This window comes from Sceloporus undulatus, chromosome 7, assembly GCF_019175285.1.
Source record: "Sceloporus undulatus isolate JIND9_A2432 ecotype Alabama chromosome 7, SceUnd_v1.1, whole genome shotgun sequence".
Classification (NCBI taxonomy): domain Eukaryota; kingdom Metazoa; phylum Chordata; class Lepidosauria; order Squamata; family Phrynosomatidae; genus Sceloporus; species Sceloporus undulatus.
The window spans coordinates 24,080,273-24,099,382 of NC_056528.1; the positions used below are offsets into that span (position 1 = coordinate 24,080,273).

Consider the following 19,110-nt stretch of genomic DNA (forward strand, 5'->3'; position numbering starts at 1 on the left):
TCCTTTTTCTTTATTGCATTGCCACTTGGTAAACCAGGCTGCGCAAAGATTGTCTCGCACCAATGATGTCAGTCCCTCTGATATGAGAGCCTTTCCATTTGCAGAGCAGGGAGCAATCCCTACAAAAGTTCATCAGAGTCCACGCACATGCACACGCACACACAAAACTTATTATGTTGTGAAATAATTTACAGGGCTTCCTCTTTTCTTAATATACTTTTGCAATATAACTCCTGCTGGTTCTTAATAGCCGTGCTGCAGGGTTCATTCGGTGTTTTGGAAGGGGCTGAATCCGAAACGGTTGCAGTCTTGTTTTGCTAGTGACGTTGCATCTGTTTTTCTGTACTTATTTATATTTTAGCTTTGGGTTTTGGTGGCCCTTGCAAACTTTGCACCAAAATACAGTTTCATGATGCGCTAGCTTTGCACGCAGAACTCTGGATTTATCTTTTAATTACTTTCTGGGGTTGACAAGGCAGCAAATTGTGAAAATGATGCAGTCAGCCCGATCTCAAAGAAGGTGAAGATTCCTACTTCCTTCTACAAAATAACCCCTTTTATTTAAAAAAATGCCCTTTCTTCTGGTGTCTTGCACACCCTCCAACTGCCCCAGATTTGCAGGGCAGCTCCAGTTGTCATCCTCCTCCTTCAGCTGCTTTCCAAATGTCTGGGTTTCTCCTTCCACTTTCCCCCTTTGTCCCAAATGTACTTCAAGGGCTGCAAATTGAATTCAAAGTGAAAAAGTAATACTGTAGTTTTTACTCAGAGGAAAAGAGAAGGGCAGAGTCCTTCCCTTCCCAGTAAACTCAGGCATATTGCAGATACAATGGATGGCTAAAAAGACAAATAAATGGGTCTAAAAAGAAACCAAGACAGTTCTCCCTAAAACCCAAGATGGCTAAACTGAGGTTGTTGTTCTTTGGACATATCACAAGAAAACATGGCTCACCGGATGATAATGCTTGGTTACAGCTATTTATGGATTCTGGGTATCATGGGTAATGGATAATTTGTGTCTGTTGTTGTTGTGTGCTTTCCAAGTCGTGTCCGACTTACGGCGACCCTAAAACAAACCCACCGCAGGGTTTTCTTGGCAAGTTTCTTCAGAGATTTGCCCTTGCTAGCCTCTGAGGCTGAGAGAGTGTGACTGGCCCAAAGTCACCGAGAATCAATAAAAAGCAGTTTTACTTTAAAAATTTACAGCGGAGTTGTCACAATAACAAGGTGAAATAAAATATAGAAAATGTTTAAAATAATGGGTGAAGGGCATCATAGTCACTAATATGTACACAATATAGCGAAAACAACAACAGGAAAACTAACAATCATGTTTAGATCCCTCATAAACAGAATCCATACTCAAATGAAATGGTCCAACATTTGAACGGCAATGAATTTTTAAAAAATCACCATGTACAATCATTTGGAGAATTAGAATTATTATTAGTGATGCCTAATAATGATAATAAATGTTAGCAGACAGGTGATGGGTCACTTTTGAAGGCCTTCTTTACTGTAATAATTGTTGAATGGGAATATGCTGCCGGGGTGAAGGCGGTGGGCCTCCCTTCTTTGGAGGTCTTTAAACAGGTTTGCAGTTCACCTTTCAGGAATCCTTTAGCTCTGGATCTGGCATGGCAGAATGGGGTTGGTCTGGATCAGTGATTCCCGATCTCTGGTCCTCCAGAAGCCACAGCCATTTTGGCCAAAAGTCAGGAATTCTGGGAGTTGAGGTCCAAAACATCTTGAGGACAAAGGTTTGGGAACCACTGGGTCTTGGATGGTTCTTGGAGATCCCTTTCAGCTCACAGTCTCTTATGAGTGCGCCAGCAACTCCTGTGCTTGTCTATGGGTACTTCTACACTGTAGATATAATGTGGTTTGATGCCACGTTAAGTGCTGTGACTCAGTGCTACGGCATCCTGGGATTTGCAGTTTTCCAAGGCCTTTAGCCTTCTCTGCCAAGGAGCGCTGGTGCCTCAGGAAACTACCAACCCCAGGATTCTGTTGGATGGATCCATGGCAGTGAAAGTGCTGTCAATCCATGTTATTTCTGCGGTGTAGATGCACATGTCCTATAACAACAACAAGTCAAGGGGCTGGAGATGCTGATTTCCCTCCAAGGCTGTTTCATAACTTGCCTGGAATTGGCATTAACCCCCATTTCTATAACAAGCAACCCCCCTTCCTCTCTCTCTCTGAGCCTGTCCCCAGCTGCTCCCTTTCCTCCCTCACTATCCCTTACTTGCCTTTCCCACCCATCTTGCCCCTTGGATGCCTGGAGTTAGACAGTATGGCCCATCATCCACCCAGAGGGGCACATGGCGACCCTTGGAGCAAAGCAAGGAGGGCCACCGTTGGGGGCCTTGAACGCCCTTTGACCCTTCTGGCATTGGATACACACGCATATATACGTATATATTGCAAAGGGAGGAGGAAAGGGGAGCAGCCCAGTGGGTAGGTAGATTGGTTTGCAAGGGAGCAACCCACCCACCAAGCAAAATGATAGATAGATAGATAGATAGATAGATTGATTTGCAATGGGGGCAACCCACCCACCAAACAACACGATAGATAGATAGATAGATAGATAGATAGATAGATAGATAGATAGATAGATAGATGATAGATAGATAGATAGATAGATAGATAGATAGATAGATATTTGCAAAGGGGGGCAACCCACCCACCAAGCAAAATGATAGATAGATAGAGATTTGCAAAGGGGGGAAACCCACCCACCAAACAACTAGATAGATAGATAGATAGATTTGCAAAAGGGTGCAACCCACCCACCAAAGAACATGATAGGCAGATTTGCAAAGGGAAGAGGAAAAAGGGGACTCCCCCCCCCCCAAAAAGACCTCTCTCTCTTTTTCTCTGGGGTTGGTGGTTTTCTCCCCTTCCTTCCCTCCTCCCTTTGCCATTTTTTGTTTAAAATCCCCTAAGAAGCCCTAAGTCCCTTCCCACCTAAAAATATGAATGGATGTTCCCCCGGTCCCCACATCTGACCCCAAAGCTTTTCCTTCTCTGTAACTTCTTTGCTGGGTCTGCTGCCCCTTTAAGAGAAGGGAGGGACCCAGGCGAGAGAGAGAGAGAGACCCCCTCCTCCTTCTTCTTTTTTTCTCCCCTTCCTCCCTTCCCTCCCTCCCTCCCTCCCTCAGCCCCGAGAGTTGCAAACCAGGAAGGGAGTTCACAGTATCATACGGGGCTTTGCATCTACTGTTACAGTAGGGGCAGGCAGAGCAAAGAGAGAGAAGGAAGGAAGGAGGGAAGGAAGGAAGGAGGGAGGGAGGAAAAGAAAAGAAGCAAGGAGGGCTCCCTGGCTCCAGAACTGACTCCAAAAACTCCAAGGCACCCCTTCCTCCTCCCTCCTGCCCCTTCCCCAAACCTCCCAAGACCAACAAGGTAAGCAGAGAGACTTTGCATTGATATAGATACACACACACACTATATATATATTGGGGGGGGATCTGTTTCTCTTTTGGGGGGATCCAGGGGTCTTGAACCCCCCTCTGAGCAGTTTCTAAGAGTTGCATTTTTGGATCCTCCTAACTTTGGGCGAATCGCTCTGCTGCTCCTGTCATATATATATATATATAATTGTACTTTTTCCTGTGTTAGAGGTAAAGGGGGGCTGCGTTGGCTCTGTTGGTGTTTTGAGGTGAGGGGACCCGTGTGTGTATATATAACACACACAGCCCTTTCCCCTTGGAAGGAAGAAGCCCCCCAAATGTGTGGGTTTTTATTTTAATCCTATTCCTTGGGGGGTGTTTCTGGGGGAGGTTGGGAAGGAAGGTGAAGGTGAAAGGCGGTGGGTGGGCGATGCTTGCCCTGAAAACGAGTGGGATCGGGGAGTGTTTGCCAGGGCTGTGAGGGAGGGTCCCTGGTCCCTCTGCCCAAGGGCTGGTGGTGCAAAGGCTGCTTGGTTTTGTGGGGCTGAGGGCCAGAGAGAGAGGCAGCCCCCCCTGGCCCTCCTCCTCCTTGCTGCGTGCCTACGTTGTACTTGCTCTGGGAGCTGGAGGGGGAGCAGGATGTGTGTGAGTGTGTGTTTTTGAGGGAGGGGGCTCGCAAAACCCAGGAAAGGGGGAACTCTCTCTGGCTTTCTGGGAGTTGTAGTCCCCCCGGTCCCCCGGCCTGCAGGTGCAATGGAGGCGGGGACTACCTCTCCCGAGATGCACCGCGACGCCTTTCCCGGGAGGCGTTGTTGAGCGGCGGCGGCGCGGGCCAATCAGGAGCCGGCCTCCGCTTCTGCCTTCCGCTGTGGCCAATGGCGGCGCGGGAGTGCAGGGAAGGGGCGGGGAAAAGGAAGAGAAGGCGGCCGAGGGCTCGAGCGGGGCCAGCGGCCGCCCCTCCCCCGGGGGAGAGGTGGGGTCCCCGGGCGCGGCGAGCCAGGAAAGGCCGGGGATGTGAGGCCTAGTGCAAGGCCCGGGCGGGGCTTCGCCTGGTTTCACCTTCCTTCCCTGACTCACCGTGGGGGGCTAGGAAAGGCAGGGGAGGCCGGCTCCAGGCCATGGGGTCCCTCAGAGCCCCTTTAGGGGTAAATTGACCCCTTTTAGAGGAGAAGCAAGCCAGGAAATGAATAGGAAGGGTCACAAACGTGTGGGAAGAGGATAAATGGTCTCTTTGCTGTACTTAGTGGGCAAAACATGTGCCAGAGGGCAGATTTGGGGGGGGGGGTGAGGAAAGAAAAATATTAATTAGGAAAGCCTTATCAGTTAAAAGTATTAATTAGAAAAGCCTGTCAGGAGCTGAACAGCTAAAAGGGCTGAACTTTAAAAGCCAGCAAGTCTTAAGTTCCAGGGTGCATCTACACTGTAGAAATGATTCAGTTTGACACCACTTTCAGTGCTGTAGCGCCTTAATCCTAAGGAGTCCTGGGATTTGTAGTTTTACAAGGAAATAAAGCAGTTTTGGCACCATTTGAACTGCTGTGACCCAAGTCCATATGGAATCATGGGATCTGTAGTTTTACAAAGCCTTTCCCTTTCTCTGCCTGGGGCTGCATCCACACTGGAGAAATAACCCGGTTTGGCACCACTTTAAGTTGTTGTCTGGCTCAAGGCTATGGAATTCTGGGAATTGGAGTTTGTTGTGGGCCCAGAGCGGAGCTCTCCGCTCTGGGCCCCACAACAAACTCCAACTCCCAGCATTCCACAGCCTTGAGCCAGGAAAGAGTTAAAGTGGTGCCAAACCGGGTTATTTCTCCAGTGTGGATGCAGCCAAAGCAGAGCCATGTCAGTTAAAGTGTTGTCAAACTGCGTTGTTTTTACAGTGTAGATGCCCTCCTAGGTGCCATCCTTTCCACACTCTCCAGATTGGTTTTAAAAACCTTCCCCTAAACCTTCCAAGAATAAACAACACATTTTGGGGTCAATATAGAGAGAGGGGGGGGATGGATTGCTTTTAGCGCATCAGGATGCTTTAACTGCTGGACCGCCGTGTTAAATATTATGTTGTTTATGTCTTGCCCTTTTTTGTTGTATTCCTGGTGCTTCCTCCCCCATTTGGTTCCTAAGGAATCAGCCACTTTTGCAGTGACCTTGTTTAATCCTGCCTGTTAGTAGTTCTCTTTTTACTTTAAAGCTGGGTTTTTCCCCAACTCCCTCTGTCTTCTAAGACTACAAAATATGACTTTTAAGAAATGCATTGGGTGAGTCGCTTGATATGGAGAGCTAGTAACTTTTGTATGTCACGTAAAAGCTAAAAGTCGTCAACCAGGAAGTTTCCCGTTTGTGTTTTTTCTTCTTAAATTTATTTATCTTTGTTTTTAGCCCATCAGGGAGATCAGGGGAACACACACATGAATATGGCTGCATCTACACTGCAGAATTAATGCAGTTTGATACTGCTTTAACTGCCACGGCTCAGTGCTTTGGAATCTGGGATATGTAGTTTGGTGGGCTATTTAGCGGTCTCTGCCAGAGAGCTCTGGTGCCCCAGCTGATGACAAATCCCAGGATTCCATAGCATGGAGCCATGACAGTTCAAGTGGTGTCACTGCATTCTGCAGTGTGGCAGCATCCTCTATTATCCAGCACGCTTGCCACAAGCCTATAGCCACATCAGCCCTGTGAGGTGGGTTGCAAAGTACAAGAGGCAGTTAAATATCTTGCTTAGTGACCTTTATAGCTGGTTGGATTTGAACTTGGGTTTTCTAGGGGGCATCCGGGGAAGTCACTGATTTGAAGGTTGGGAAGCGATTTTTCAAAGTCCAAAGTATTCTCATCCTAAATTTTTGGGATTTGACAGCAGGGAAAGAATGGTGTTGGCTACCAGCCTTGCATTCTGTAAAGTTGTTGGGTTTAAAATCTTTAAGAAAAGTGGTTCCATTTTACCACCACCTTGTTATCTCCTTTGTGTCCATAAATCTAGCTCTTCATGAAGAGATTTTATTGAATGCTGACCGGGAATATCTTGAATTTGAGTTTTACCTTTCCGGTGACCTCAGTTAGCCTCTACTGAGCATGATAGTAATAAAATGGCCTACCTTTAAGGATGACTTGGAGAAGGTCTGCAGAGCAGCTGGCTTGCTAGGAAGGGGCTGTAGCGTCAATAGCCTAGTGCTGTAAGCCCATGCCTGAAGCCAAAACCTGGCTGGACAACACTATATATATGAAAGAGATCTAGGAGTCTTAGTAGACCACAAGCTGACCACGAGTCAATAGTGTGAAGCAGTCACTTAAAAGGCCAGTATGATCCTAGGCTGCATCAGTAGTGTCTAGATCATGGAAAGTAATAGTATCACTATTCTGCTTTGGTCTGACGTCACCTGGAATCCTGTGTCCAGTTCTGGGCACCACAATTCAAAAAGGATGTTGAGAAGCTGGAGCGTGTCCAGAGGAGGACAACCAAAATAGTGAAAGGATTGGAAACCGTAAAGCCCTATGAGGAGCAGCTTGGGGAGCTGGGTACGTTTAACCTGGGGAAGAGAAGGTTAAGAAGGGACATAACAGCCATATTTCAATGCTTGAAGGAATGTCATATTGAAGATGGAGCAGGTTTTTTTCTGTTGTTCCAGAGACTAGGGCAGGGAGGATTCAAATTACAGGAAAAAGAGAATCCACCTAAACATTAGGAAGTACTGCCTGATGGTAAGAGCTTTTTGACAGCAGAATACATTGCCTCGAAATGTGACAGAGTCTCCTTCTTTGGAGTCTGTTTTTAAACTGAGGTTGGATGGCCATCTGTCACAGGGAGTGCTTTGCATGGCAGAATGGGGTTGGAGTGGACGTCTCTTGGGGTCCCTTTCAACTTTAGGATTCTGTGAGATCAAAATTCTAGGTTCAAACTGAGTCCTAAAATTTTGGGTGAACATAAGTTGGTCTCCCTGTCTGTCTCTCCCTTCCTGTTCTTGTTGTGAAGCATTATGTGCGTACCACACCAAGCTTCTTGTAGGAAAAGCAAAATGTAAATGTTGACAAGCCATCTTTATGTTTATTAAAAAAACAACCTTTATTCAGTTAAAAAGCAGAAGAAACATTGGCAAAACAAACAGAGCAAAACAGAAACAACTGAATAAAGATATTTTTTAAAATAGGCAAGCGACTGAATAATTAATGTTTCCACTGACCATCAGCCGCTCACCAGGTTTACAACAATAGCTCTTTCCCAACCCTGCTTGCCAGGCCTGGGAGCTTAACCTGGGATTGTCTGCCTGCACTTTGATGCCGTTGAAGTTTGGCTTTTCCTTTAGAGAAACTGTACTTTCTGGCCCTCATGGTCTTGAATGTAGGTTTGGTTGGAATGGTTTATACCATTTTATTTATTACTGTCTTCCTGGATTGACAATATCAGCAGGCTGGAGGTTGTTCTTTCTAGCCTGTGAGAGATTCTGGGGAGTTCTTACTGCAATCTTGGGCTTATTGTATGTCAAAAGGAAGCTGCTGAATGAGCAGGACCTCAAAGGACCCAGATCACTGTGAGAAGACCAAGTCTTGCTGATGGTGGGATCTTGCAATGTGTGCTTTTAGAAACAGGGGCATCAAATGGTACATACAGGTGGAGGAAGTCTGAAGAACCTCCATGTTTTGGACTACGGGTCCCCAAATCCCTTACTGTTGGGGATTCTATTATGGCGATCCAAAATAATAGGTGGGCTGATTTCTCCCCACCCCCACCCCTCCTGGAAGTAGGCTGTAAGAGAGAGAAAAAGCAGTGAAATTTGGCTAGTGTTGGTTGTCTACGGCAAGGTTAAAAGCCGGTTTCTTTCTTTCTTTTCTTTAGGTGGGCTAGTGAGGGGAGGCAGAAATAACCAGTCTTGAGGTTGGAGCTCGACGGGGCTTGTAAAATCAGCCGCCTACTCCTCTCCTTTGATGAGGTAAGAATACTCCGTAGGCAGGGAGCTTTTGGAAACCAGAAGAGTAGGGACGGTTCTTGCTTTACGGGTTTGCCCGTGTTGTACCAGGGCTGGAGTCATCTCGTCCCTATTTTCGTTGGCAGAATGGGCCGGCCGCTGTTCACCTGACACCTGGGCCCACCTCATCTTCTCAGTAGCTTTCAGCAAGACAGGCTCTCTATGGTGGTGGTAAACTTAAGTCCAGCATTTGGGATTTACCAGCATTTAGTCAGAAAACCTCTCATTTTATGGCCTGGAGGGAGCAGGCCAAATGTGTGGACGCTTCCCCATTCGTTGTCAGCTTTAAAAGTATCACAGAACTGATGGTAGCAGTTCTTGGAACAATTGCTCTTTGGGGGCTATGGCATCTCAGAATCAGGCAGCTGGAATGGGAGTTCTGGGATCTAAGGTCCAAAGAAGTAACTTTTCTGAGCTGTGGCTGGTGGACCCAAGGATAGGCGTATGCCCTCTGCTATCTACCTGCCTCAACCCAAAGCTTGAACTGTGTGAATTGTTCTTGAATAAAGAGGTTATACGGTAGACCCGTTGTGACCAAAGTCAGAACCAAGCCATTCTCCTTGTGATGAATATTATGCATTTCCTGGTAAGACTAGAACATCCAGTATTTCTGCCCAGTGTCAGGTACTGGTAATTGTGATACGGTGGTCAAAATAATCAGTGCAGTTCTAGGTTGCATTAACAGGAATGAATGTAGCCTCCAGATCAAGGAAAGTAATAGTGCCACTTTATTCATCTTTGATCAGGCCTCATCTGGAATACAGAGTCCAGTTGTGGGCACCACAATTCAAAAAGGATGTTGACAAGCTAGAATGTGTTGAGTAGGTAACCCAGATGGTCAAGCATTTGGAAAGCAGGCCTTATGAGGAGCAACTTAGGCAGTTTGGTATTCCTACCTTCTGCCCTGTGCAGAAAGATAGAATGCAAGAAAAGGTGTTCCGCCTAAACATTAGGAAGAATTTGATTGTAAGAGCTGTTTGAGACTGGAATAGACAGGGGATAATGGACACTCTTTTGGAGGTCCTTAAACAAAGGCTGGATGGGGCATCATTGGACCGTGTCAGCTCAGTCACGGATTCCTGCATGACAGGGGTTTGGCTTAGATGGCCCTTGGGGGTCCATTCCAGCTCTAGGAGTCTATGATTCTATAATTCCCATCAGTGCTGAGCCCAGCAATTTGTTGTGTGGAGGAGCCAGAACTGACAGGGTTGAACCCCTATGGTTTTTTCAATTGGCTGGGACTATGACATCCATAGGCCAACTCCAGGGTGAGGAACCGGTTGCTTTCCAGATACTGAGGGATTTGGATTCCCATAAACCCTGGCCAGGGGTGGCCAAATGGAAAGGGAACGGGAAGAGGTCTTTTAGCCACATCTGGAGGAATGCAATTTCACCAGCATGGCAGCCTCCAAGAAACTGGAACTACAGCTCCCCTCATCCACACTGGTCATTTTGCTGGGAACCGAAAAGCGGTCTAATCTGGGGCAGCTGAAATGATTCAAGTTGGAAAATCTGCCTTAAAATTGTATTTTTCCATTTTAATTCAGGTTTTTTTTGTTGTCAAGTGCCTTCAAGTTGACTTCCATTTTCTTGGCATGAATTATTCTGAGGAGGTCTTCCACTGTGATCCTCTGAGGCTCAGAGAGTCTGTCTTGCCCAAGGTTACCCAATGGGTTTTTATGGCTGAGTAGAGATTCATACTCTGGTCTCGCAGAATCCTAGGCCAAGAATCAAACCACTGCATTGCATTGACTCTCAATTGTTGTGTGTCTTTCCAAGTTGTGCTGGCCTATGGCAACACCATCCTAGTGTTTTCCTTGGTGATCTTTCTGCACAGAAGGTTTACTGTGGCCTTTCTCTGAGGCTGAGAGAATATGAATGACCTCAGTTCACATAAAAGAGTTCTGTGACTGATCGGCATTCGAACCTTGGTCTCCCAGAGCCTAGTCCAACATGCAGCCTCTCTGCCACACTGACTCTGTTTTTATTTCAGTTAATCACTGATATCAGTCGGCTGACAGTATACATCAGGAATGGGCAACTTCAGTGGGTCCAGGGATCAATTTTGATCCCTGGGTTCCTCTGGGAGCCACAGTGGGCTACAATAAATGATAAAAATCTGAAAGTGTCCAGGATTCCACTTCTGTTTATAAAATGGCTTTTTAATGTTAAACTCTAGAGGAGGGTCCTGGAAACCACAAGGGAGGCTCAGTCCATCCTTTCTTTTTTCCTGGAAAGGATGATCTGGGGATGCTGGAAGTTTCTGATATAAGTAACTGAAATAGAAAAAGACAGGATGGGGGAATGAGATGAAAACGAATTGAGCATGGGATGGGCAGGTGGGATGCTTTTAGAAAGGTCCTATTTGGTATCTCCCGTGCCAAAGAAAAATAACTTTGCAACCCTCAAGACCAGCATCACGGAGATCCTGCAACGGTCAGAGGTTTTTGCCACTCGTTCAATAATTTATAGTCCAAAGGCAGCGCAGCCCAGGTCTTCTCCATCCACAGGGAGCACCAGAAGAGAGCCAGAGAAGGAAGGAAGGAAGGAAGAACGGTTAGGATCCTAAATGGGGAAAAGCTGATTTTGGGGAAAGGGGCAGATGTGTCCCGTCTTGCCCGCTGCTGTTGCTGCTGCTGCTGCTGCTGCCGCCAAGGGAGTTGGGTGGGGTCCCCTTGTTTGCATTAAGCCTTGAAGAGAGAGCTGGAGGTTGGGAAAGAGAAGAAGAGGGCGAGGAGGTGGGCGCTTTGCCCACTTTAGGGGATTGAGGCAGTGGCAGCCTCCTCCCTGGCGCAGAGCAGAGAGAGGGTGGGAACCATGCAAATTTGTCCTAGCTCTCTCTCTCCCTTCCCTTTCCCCCACCACAAACACACACAGACACACACACACACACGTTGGCACCCCAGCCAAGAGTGGAGGAGGCCTGCTCAAAGACTGATTGTTAAAGACGCTCCTCTCTCTCACACACACTCCCCCTCCCCGAAATCTCCACCCTTCTTCCTTTACCCTCTCTCTCAGCCTGGACCTAAGTTGCTGAGACCCACAGTTCCTGTGGAGCTTTTAAATGTGCAGGTTTTTACCCACCCACCCCAACTTACCACCCTCTTGGGATCACAAGGGGCTGGGTCTCTTCCCGTCTTCAGCCATCTCCTTCTCCTTCAAGTGGAAAATCAGAACATTCCCTCTGTGTTTTGTATACACATTTTAGAGCTGTCATTGAGCATAAAAACCCACTAGTTGACCTTGGGCAAATCACACTCTCTCAGCCTCAGAAGATGGCAGTGGCAAACCTTCTCTGAAGAACATGCCAAGGGAGGAGCCCTATGATAGGCCTTAGGGTGGCAGTAAGTCAAAAATGACTTGGAGGCACACAACAACATACACATTTTATTACATGTTATGGCTAACTCCATGAGGTTTTCTACAGAGATCAGGTGATGTCTCCAGAAATTCTAGTGGGGCAGTAGTGGAGTTTACACTATTAAAATGCAGTTAAACAGATTATAATCTACTTTCCACATTTGTGGCTTTGACTTTTGCGGATTTGATTATTAGCAAATTGGATTAATTTGTTCTTTATAGAAACCTCTAGGTTCTCCAGCATGACTCTTCCAGAAGTTGACCGTAGAGCCGTGTTGGAGGATCTAGAGATTCCTAGAGAGGTCTTCTCTCTGGTAAAAAAGAATAGTTATTTTATTTGTGTCCTTCCCACTTTTATAGGGATCTTGTGCCCCTAACCCCAGCAAATAGTGTTGTTGTTGTTGTTAATAGTATTGCATAGTATTTAGAAATAATTTAGGGCAGTAAATATATGGAAATTTATTCATCAGTTTAAAAAGAATATATTCTGTAATCTCCCCAATTTTTCTGAGGGGAAAACATAGAGTGCTTTCTGGGTTTTTTTTTCTAGGGGTTTTCACATCTGTAGGAAGGAACCCTAAAGGCCATTTAGACTATTTTGCAGGAATCTACTGCTAAACCACTCCTAAAAGTTGGACAGTTAAACAGTTGATAAACTTCCACCTTCCAAGGAAGTCCTTTCCACAGTCAAAACAATTGGCTCTGCCAGGAAAAAAGTTTTCCTAACGTTAATCTGGAATCTCCTTTCTCCTCAAATGACCAGAAATGAGATTGTAGCTAAATATCAAGGCAGGTTATTTCTTTTCTTTTTCGTTACCACTTCTATCCTAACAAACAGAAATAAAGCTGTTTGTCTCTCCCCGCTCCTCTGAAGATCTTTTTTTATTTTTGCTTAATTTTCCAAGCTTCATTTCCCGGATTTTGCTTTTCAGGAAGGGGAGAGGAGGGGTGGGCAGCTGGGTGGGACGCCAAATGACAGGGCAGAGTTCCTAGGAATTTCTTCACAGACTCATCTCCCTCCCAGAGTTAAATTTTTTACACTCCATGTCATGTCGGGAAAGTCAGAACTGCTGCTCGCTTGCCATGCGCCAGGAGCGAAGACGCATAGAGTCACAAAGTTGGAAGGCACCCCAAGGGCCATATAGTCCAACCCTGCGCCATGAAAGAATGGGCAAGTAATGGACTTTTGAGAGATGCCCTTCCAACCGACGTTTAAAAATCTCTAAAGATGGAGAGTCCAGCACCCTCCGAGGCAGTCTGTCCCACTATCAAACAGCTCTGACCTTCAAAGACATTCTTCCAAATGTTTAGGTGGAATCTCTTTACTTGTCATTTGAATTCATTGGTTTGTTTTCTAGTCTCTGGAGGAGCAGAAAACAAGCTAGCTTCATCTTCTACCCCAGTGGGGTTTCAGGACCAAGGGGAGAGTCAAACCCAGGTCTCCTGGAGTCCTAGTCCAACTCTCAACTTGAATTCAAAAACTACACCAACCTGGTTTAGTTGTATGGGAGGATTTTTTTAAAAATAACACCTCTCTGCCTTTTCCATCCCATAAGTTATAATGAAAATGAAGTGTACAAAACCCAGGGCCCACAACCAAACCCCTGGGATTCGCACCCACCCCCAGGCCTGTTCCTTTGTAAGCCTGTGGAAATTTCCTATAAGGTGCTTCTCCCACCTGCCTGCCATTAGTCAGCCCCCGGCCCATCCCTTTGTGGCTTTCTGCCAGCGCATGCCAGTGTGCCAGGGGTTGAGATTGAACCAGAGCTGCTGTTTTTATTTTTGTGGGAAATTCTCCTTTCAAGTGAAAGAAGAAGGTGCAGGTTCTCCAAAGGTGGATGTACTATATTCTGAGGTACAGCCAGCAAAAGGAGCTTTTTGAGAAATAAAATATCATTAGACCCACTTGTTTACATGGGGAGGGGAGGTGGGCCACATCCGGTCTCCGTGGCTGTTTTGTGGCCCTTGGTCTCTCAAGACTCCCTGAACCACATTTTCTTTGCACTGAAAAGCAGTAGCCTGTCAAGCTCAAAGCAACGGCTGCTGATCATCTTCTCCCTAATTTGGTCTTCACAACAACCCTGGGAGGTAAGCCAGACTGAGGAAAAGAGAAAAGTGACCCTGGGTCACTGCATTTTTGCAGCCCAGTGAAGATTCAGACCTCCCCACATCCTGATCCAGCGATGTAGCCACTGGTCCTCCAGGTTTTATAGCATTGCATCCCCCATTATTCCTTTCCTGCTGTTATACTGGCTAGGGATTTCTGTTATAGTCCAGTAATTTCTGGAGTGCCCCATGATGGCCTCTCTCAGCTCAAATCTGCTACCCTACATACACTAAATGCAGAGCTGTCATCAGGTTAATGACTATGAGCCAGGTTTGGCAGGTATAAGGAACAATAAGACATGGGACATAAATGTAGAATCTTGTGGAACGATACCATATAATCACATTGCTCTCCTAGACCAGGGATGCTGAACTTGCAATCTTACTGGACCCTAAATCCCTTCAGTCCCAGCCACAGATGATGGGACTTGCTGTGGGTTCCCTCCATTTGAGCTGGACTGGGTGACCTTTGGGGAATCCCCATCCAGTGTCTGTGATTGCAGCCACGCAGGTCGTAATTTGTAAACGTGGGCTGTGTGGGGCTTGGAAAGGGCCTTGCCTGAAATAAAAGGCACCCCACATTCCTGGGTGATGAAACCAGCAGTCTCGGCTCCTGATGGCATCGGAAGGGGAGGCTTGGCATGGGGAGGCGCCCGGGTGGGGGAACGGGTTTGGAGACCGGCTCCCCTGTTGCGACACCTCTCCGCAAGCCATGAACCCACTTTGCTTCCCTCTTGGCATGGGGAAAAGCCTCCGCGGTGCCCTCCTGGGGAGCTGATCAGCCGGACAGACCAGATTTCCCTTGGCACTGGGCTTCGCCCACTTTTGTGCCATGCAGCAATTTGGGGGGAAATCGGTGGGCCTTTCTTCAGCAAGGATTTGCCCCCATGGCTGAAAAAAACCACCAGTTTTCTTTCAAGGCCATAAAACCTTTGGAGATTTGATATCTCTACTAATTCCCAGAGCCTCTAATATTTATATATACATATGTATTGCTTTTGTTTCTCTCTGACTGTTCCTCCCTTTACCTTCACCACAACCCAGCGAGGGAGGATGGCAGTTAACAGTCCTTTTTTTCCTGCAGGAACCTCCCTTTATCTTCACAACAACCCTGTGAGGAAGGGTCAGGCTGGAAGGAAGAGAGCGTGAACTGTTCACAGTCACTGCACTGAGCATTTTTCATGGCTCGGTGGAGATTTGAGCCTGGATCTTTCCAGCCAGCAATGAAGCCATTTTGCGAGGAATTTCTTTCTAAAGATATGCCCAGGGGTCTATCTGCATTGTGCAAGTACAGTAATTTGATTCCTCTTTAGCTGCCATGGCTCCATCCTGTGGTATCCTAGGATTTGTGGTTTGGTGAGACACCTAGAATTGTGTGCTTTTCCCCCCTGAACCAGAGCTCTCTGACAGAGAGTAGTGGGGGGATACAGAGCGTGGTGTTTCGGTTTGAGCATTGGACTATGACTCTGGAGAACCGGGTTCGATTTCCACTTTGCCATGCTGCTGGGTGGCCTTGGGCAAGTCACACACTCTCAGCCTCAGAGGAAGGCAAAGGCAGTCCTCCTCTGAACAAATCTTGACAAGAAACCCCTGTAATAGTTTCTCTTTAAGTTCCCTATAAATTGAATAATTTGATGGCCCTTGAGATCTCTTCCAACTCTGATTCTAGTCTTCATGGGTCCCAAAAAGCTTGCTTTCTAGGGCTGATGATAGCTGCAGAGACCATTTTGAAAGTAAAACCTTGCAAAGTCTCCCAAGGGAGCGAGCTAAGATTTTCCCAGGGGTTGAGGGCTGGATAGAGAATGTCGGGGAGGAGCCAAACGCCAAACCTGTTTCCCGTGGCAAGCCCAACCCAAATGTACAGTGCAGAAAATTACACACAGCGAGAACATTATTCCTGGGTGGGAGTCTGGGATGGGCAGTCTCCTAGTCCTGATGAAGGAAAAACTCACCCAGAGAGGCTCCGGGCATCTTGAAGGGGGAAAACAGGTTTGTGTGGTGCTGTGAACGAGGCGCATGTGGAAATTGCAAAAGAAAGAAGCCGAAGGAAAGTGAGGTTGATTCACACCGCTGGTGCAGATTGCAGAATTGCTGGAGAATCGAAGGATTCCCTCTTACACGTGTCATTGTAGAGGTGTTTCTTTTTTTGTTTCAAAAAATGAACTAGATTTCATAGGGGGATGTGGCCCCTATGAAAGGAAGCCCACAATGTAAGGAGAAGTGACTATTGCCTTGTGTGTTTGTGCTTGTGTTCTGTGTGAGAATAAAACTGGAGGAGCTCAACTATGAAGTGATCTCCAATGAGTTTTGCATGCAGATGGTCCCTTGTTTTTGCTTTTTTGCATGCATGCATAGATTGCCTTCCAATCGACTTATGGTGTGAATTTCACAGCGTCTTCTCAGGCAAGGAGTCCTCAGAGAGATGGTTTTGCCAGTTCCTTCTTCTGCAGTACAGCACATGGTGTTTGTTGACGGTCTCCCATGCAAGTCCTAACCAGGGCTGTCCCTGCTTGGCTTGCAAGATCAGACAGGATCTGGTGCCTTCAGGGTATTTAGGCCTTTGCTTTTGTAGTGCCTAGCAATGCCCTGCTCGATTTTCTGCAAAGGGACGGTGTCCAAGACAGTGGGCTGTATCAAACTGGCTGGCTACTTCTTCATTATTATTTCTTTCAATGAAAAAGAGAGAAAGTTTTAAGCCTCCGTTTGTCTTTCCTATGAAGGCTGCTCCCGGCTGCTGCTGCATTTCCAAAGGTCTCTGCAGAGCCCCGGGTGAGGAGAGGCCAGCTTGCTCCGACCTGCCTGTGCCATTCCAGAGGGAGTGAAAGCTGCTGCATTGGTGGGCAGGATGGGCTTAGGCGGCCTTCCTCCGGGGCTGCGGACGTGTGGAACGGAGAGGGAGAGGAGGACATCCGGCAGCCTTTCCGAAAATGCAGCTGGGTTACCCCTATCATTCACAGCCCCAGCGACAACAGCCCCCCAGAGAATGAGGAGCTCCTCCATTCTCCTACTCTCCATCTCCTCCTTCAATGTCTATTAATTAGCAATGCCAAATTTACTGTGGCGCAAAGCCTTCCATCACCACCAAGGAAATCATCATGCTCCTTAGACAGAATATCCAATATGTTTCCAAGGGTAGCTGTGTTGGCTGTACAGCAAAGCAGAAAAAGCATTCAAAAATGATTGGGCTGACCAAAATGCACAAAATACACATTGCAAGCTTTCAAAGTTCCACTGGTTTCTTCATCAGGCAGATGCGCTAAAAATATTACAGAAGAAATAAAAGGAGGAGGTTAGAGTCACAGGCCTATATTTTTGCAAATATGTTGTTCTCAGTTAAGAGAATATGGAGGGATAGCCATGCAGACAAGAGGCAATTGCTTTTGTCTCCAGTCCGGGAAATAAAATCTAAACTGCATTCATTTATATTTGGTTTATTCAAACAATATAGTTGTTTGCTTAACATTTCTGAACAAGAAAATGTCCCTGAATTCCTCTGCAGCACACCAGGCATTTAATATTCTTTGTTTTTTTATTGTTATTATTTTGAAGCCAGAGTTCGTATATTTCTGTCATCTCAGACACTCCAGTTCCACAGACCTAGTTTGTTACATATTACATAGGACTTTAAGAAATTTTTATTGCTCAAAACTTTTAAACAAACATATTTGATGTTTTGTCTAAGAAGCCTGAGGATATACAAGGTGGTGAGGAAAGAGTTCTGCATAAAGAGGTTTGGTGCGAATGGTTGGAAACACAATGAACCACTGGTGGTTGGTGATCCCCCATGTCAGTGGGGCCATGAATCCATACCAGGTTTTGGTTAGATTTACATGAGCTCTCTGAGTGCTGAACTTGTTTAGGAAATAGGATTTAGCACCTTGGACAGCTCATGTTAAATCTGAATGCAAGCCTGGAGTGGATTCACTGCTGCAGTAATATAGGAGCTACTAGCTGCCACTTCAAGGGAGGGATCCATGCTTGGGAGAATCCTATCTTGACTAAGATTTATGGAACTTGGAAGATCCCATTCTGATCAGTATCTTATGGAGCTTGGAGGGATACCATCTTAACCAAGATCTTACGGAACTTGGGGGATCCCATCCTGACCAAGATCCCATGGAGTTTGGAGAATCCCATCGACCAAGATCCCATGGAGCTTGGAAAATCCCATCTTGACCAGGATCTCATGGAACTAGGAGAATCCCATCTTGACCAGGATCTCATGGATCTTGGAGCGCAAGATGGACCCCCTTGATTCTTCTCCCTTTCTTGGAACAGAATCTGTGTTATGTCTTTGTTTATTTTATTTTAAATGTTTTAAAATCAGAGCCATCTTGAACTCCTCAGTTCTGGTTAACTGAATCCACAGCTTTTCAATTGTCTCCCCCACCCCCAAGGAACAGCCGCGTTTTGAAAAAGAGAAGGAGAAGGACATTGCTTTAACCCGGGACTTTAAAAAAACCAAACCAAACCCAACTTGCTGGAGGGAAGTGGGTGTTTTGATGTCGACACAGTTTGATGGGGCTTCCTCCAGCCGTCCACACACGATTCAGCTTGCACAAGGGGTCTCTTGTGCTTGCGGTGTGCGAAGTTGCCTTTCAAAGGCGGTTGAATCCCACAGCATCCCATGATCTGTGCCTCCTTCTCTCCCTTGGCACTCGTGGATGTTTCATGCTTCTATTTCCTGAGACCCCAGGGAGAGTTGGGGGTTAATCCTAATCTGGAAACCTCCTCTGTGTCCATTTTTTCCACCCCTGAGCACCATTGTGATGGTTTGGGGCGGGGGGAGGGCAATCTTGCCTGGAGGGACAGGACGATAACAGACTCGGGTGGCAGATGTAGGGCTGTGTTGTGTCTTGCACCCTGTATTGAAGGGAGACAGCCAGCTTGTAAACCACGTGTGACTTTTATTTATGGAAAGAGCAGGGGGGCTGTGTGCTATCTTTGCCTCAGGCAGCAAAATATCTTGGGTCTGCCCCAAAGGCAGCATTTAAAAATATCAGATGGCACAGTAGAGGAGCCTGTGTTTCCTTATCTCTTTCCATTGCAGAAATCTTTCGAGTTGTTCAGACCAGCCTTTGCCTGCATCCACACTGTAGAAATAGTTTTGGCACCTCTTTTACTGCCATGGTTCCATGCTATGAGATCCTGAGATCTGTAGTCTTACGAGATACAGTGGGCCCTTGGGATATGCTGGGGTTTGGCTCCAGAACCCTCAACGGATACCAGAATCCGTGGATACTCAAGTCCCATCTCAAGTAGGGCAGCAAAATGGTGTCTGTTATATA

At 46.6% G+C, this 19,110-nt stretch overlaps 1 protein-coding gene across 2 annotated transcripts in view; it reads left to right on the forward strand.

Annotated features, from left to right (window-relative positions):
• The first annotated feature begins 3,172 nt into the window (after window positions 1-3,172).
• The window catches only part of ZBTB7A (zinc finger and BTB domain containing 7A), a 32,019-nt gene continuing 16,081 nt past the window's right edge, over window positions 3,173-19,110 (forward strand). The window contains exons 1-2 of one of the 2 annotated variants that reach the window (XM_042479928.1): window positions 3,173-3,408; window positions 8,227-8,320. The gene's annotated coding sequence lies outside the window, so the exon portion shown is untranslated. The remainder of the gene's footprint in view (window positions 3,409-8,226; window positions 8,321-19,110) is intronic. The other variant, XM_042479929.1, reaches the window with a different exon arrangement.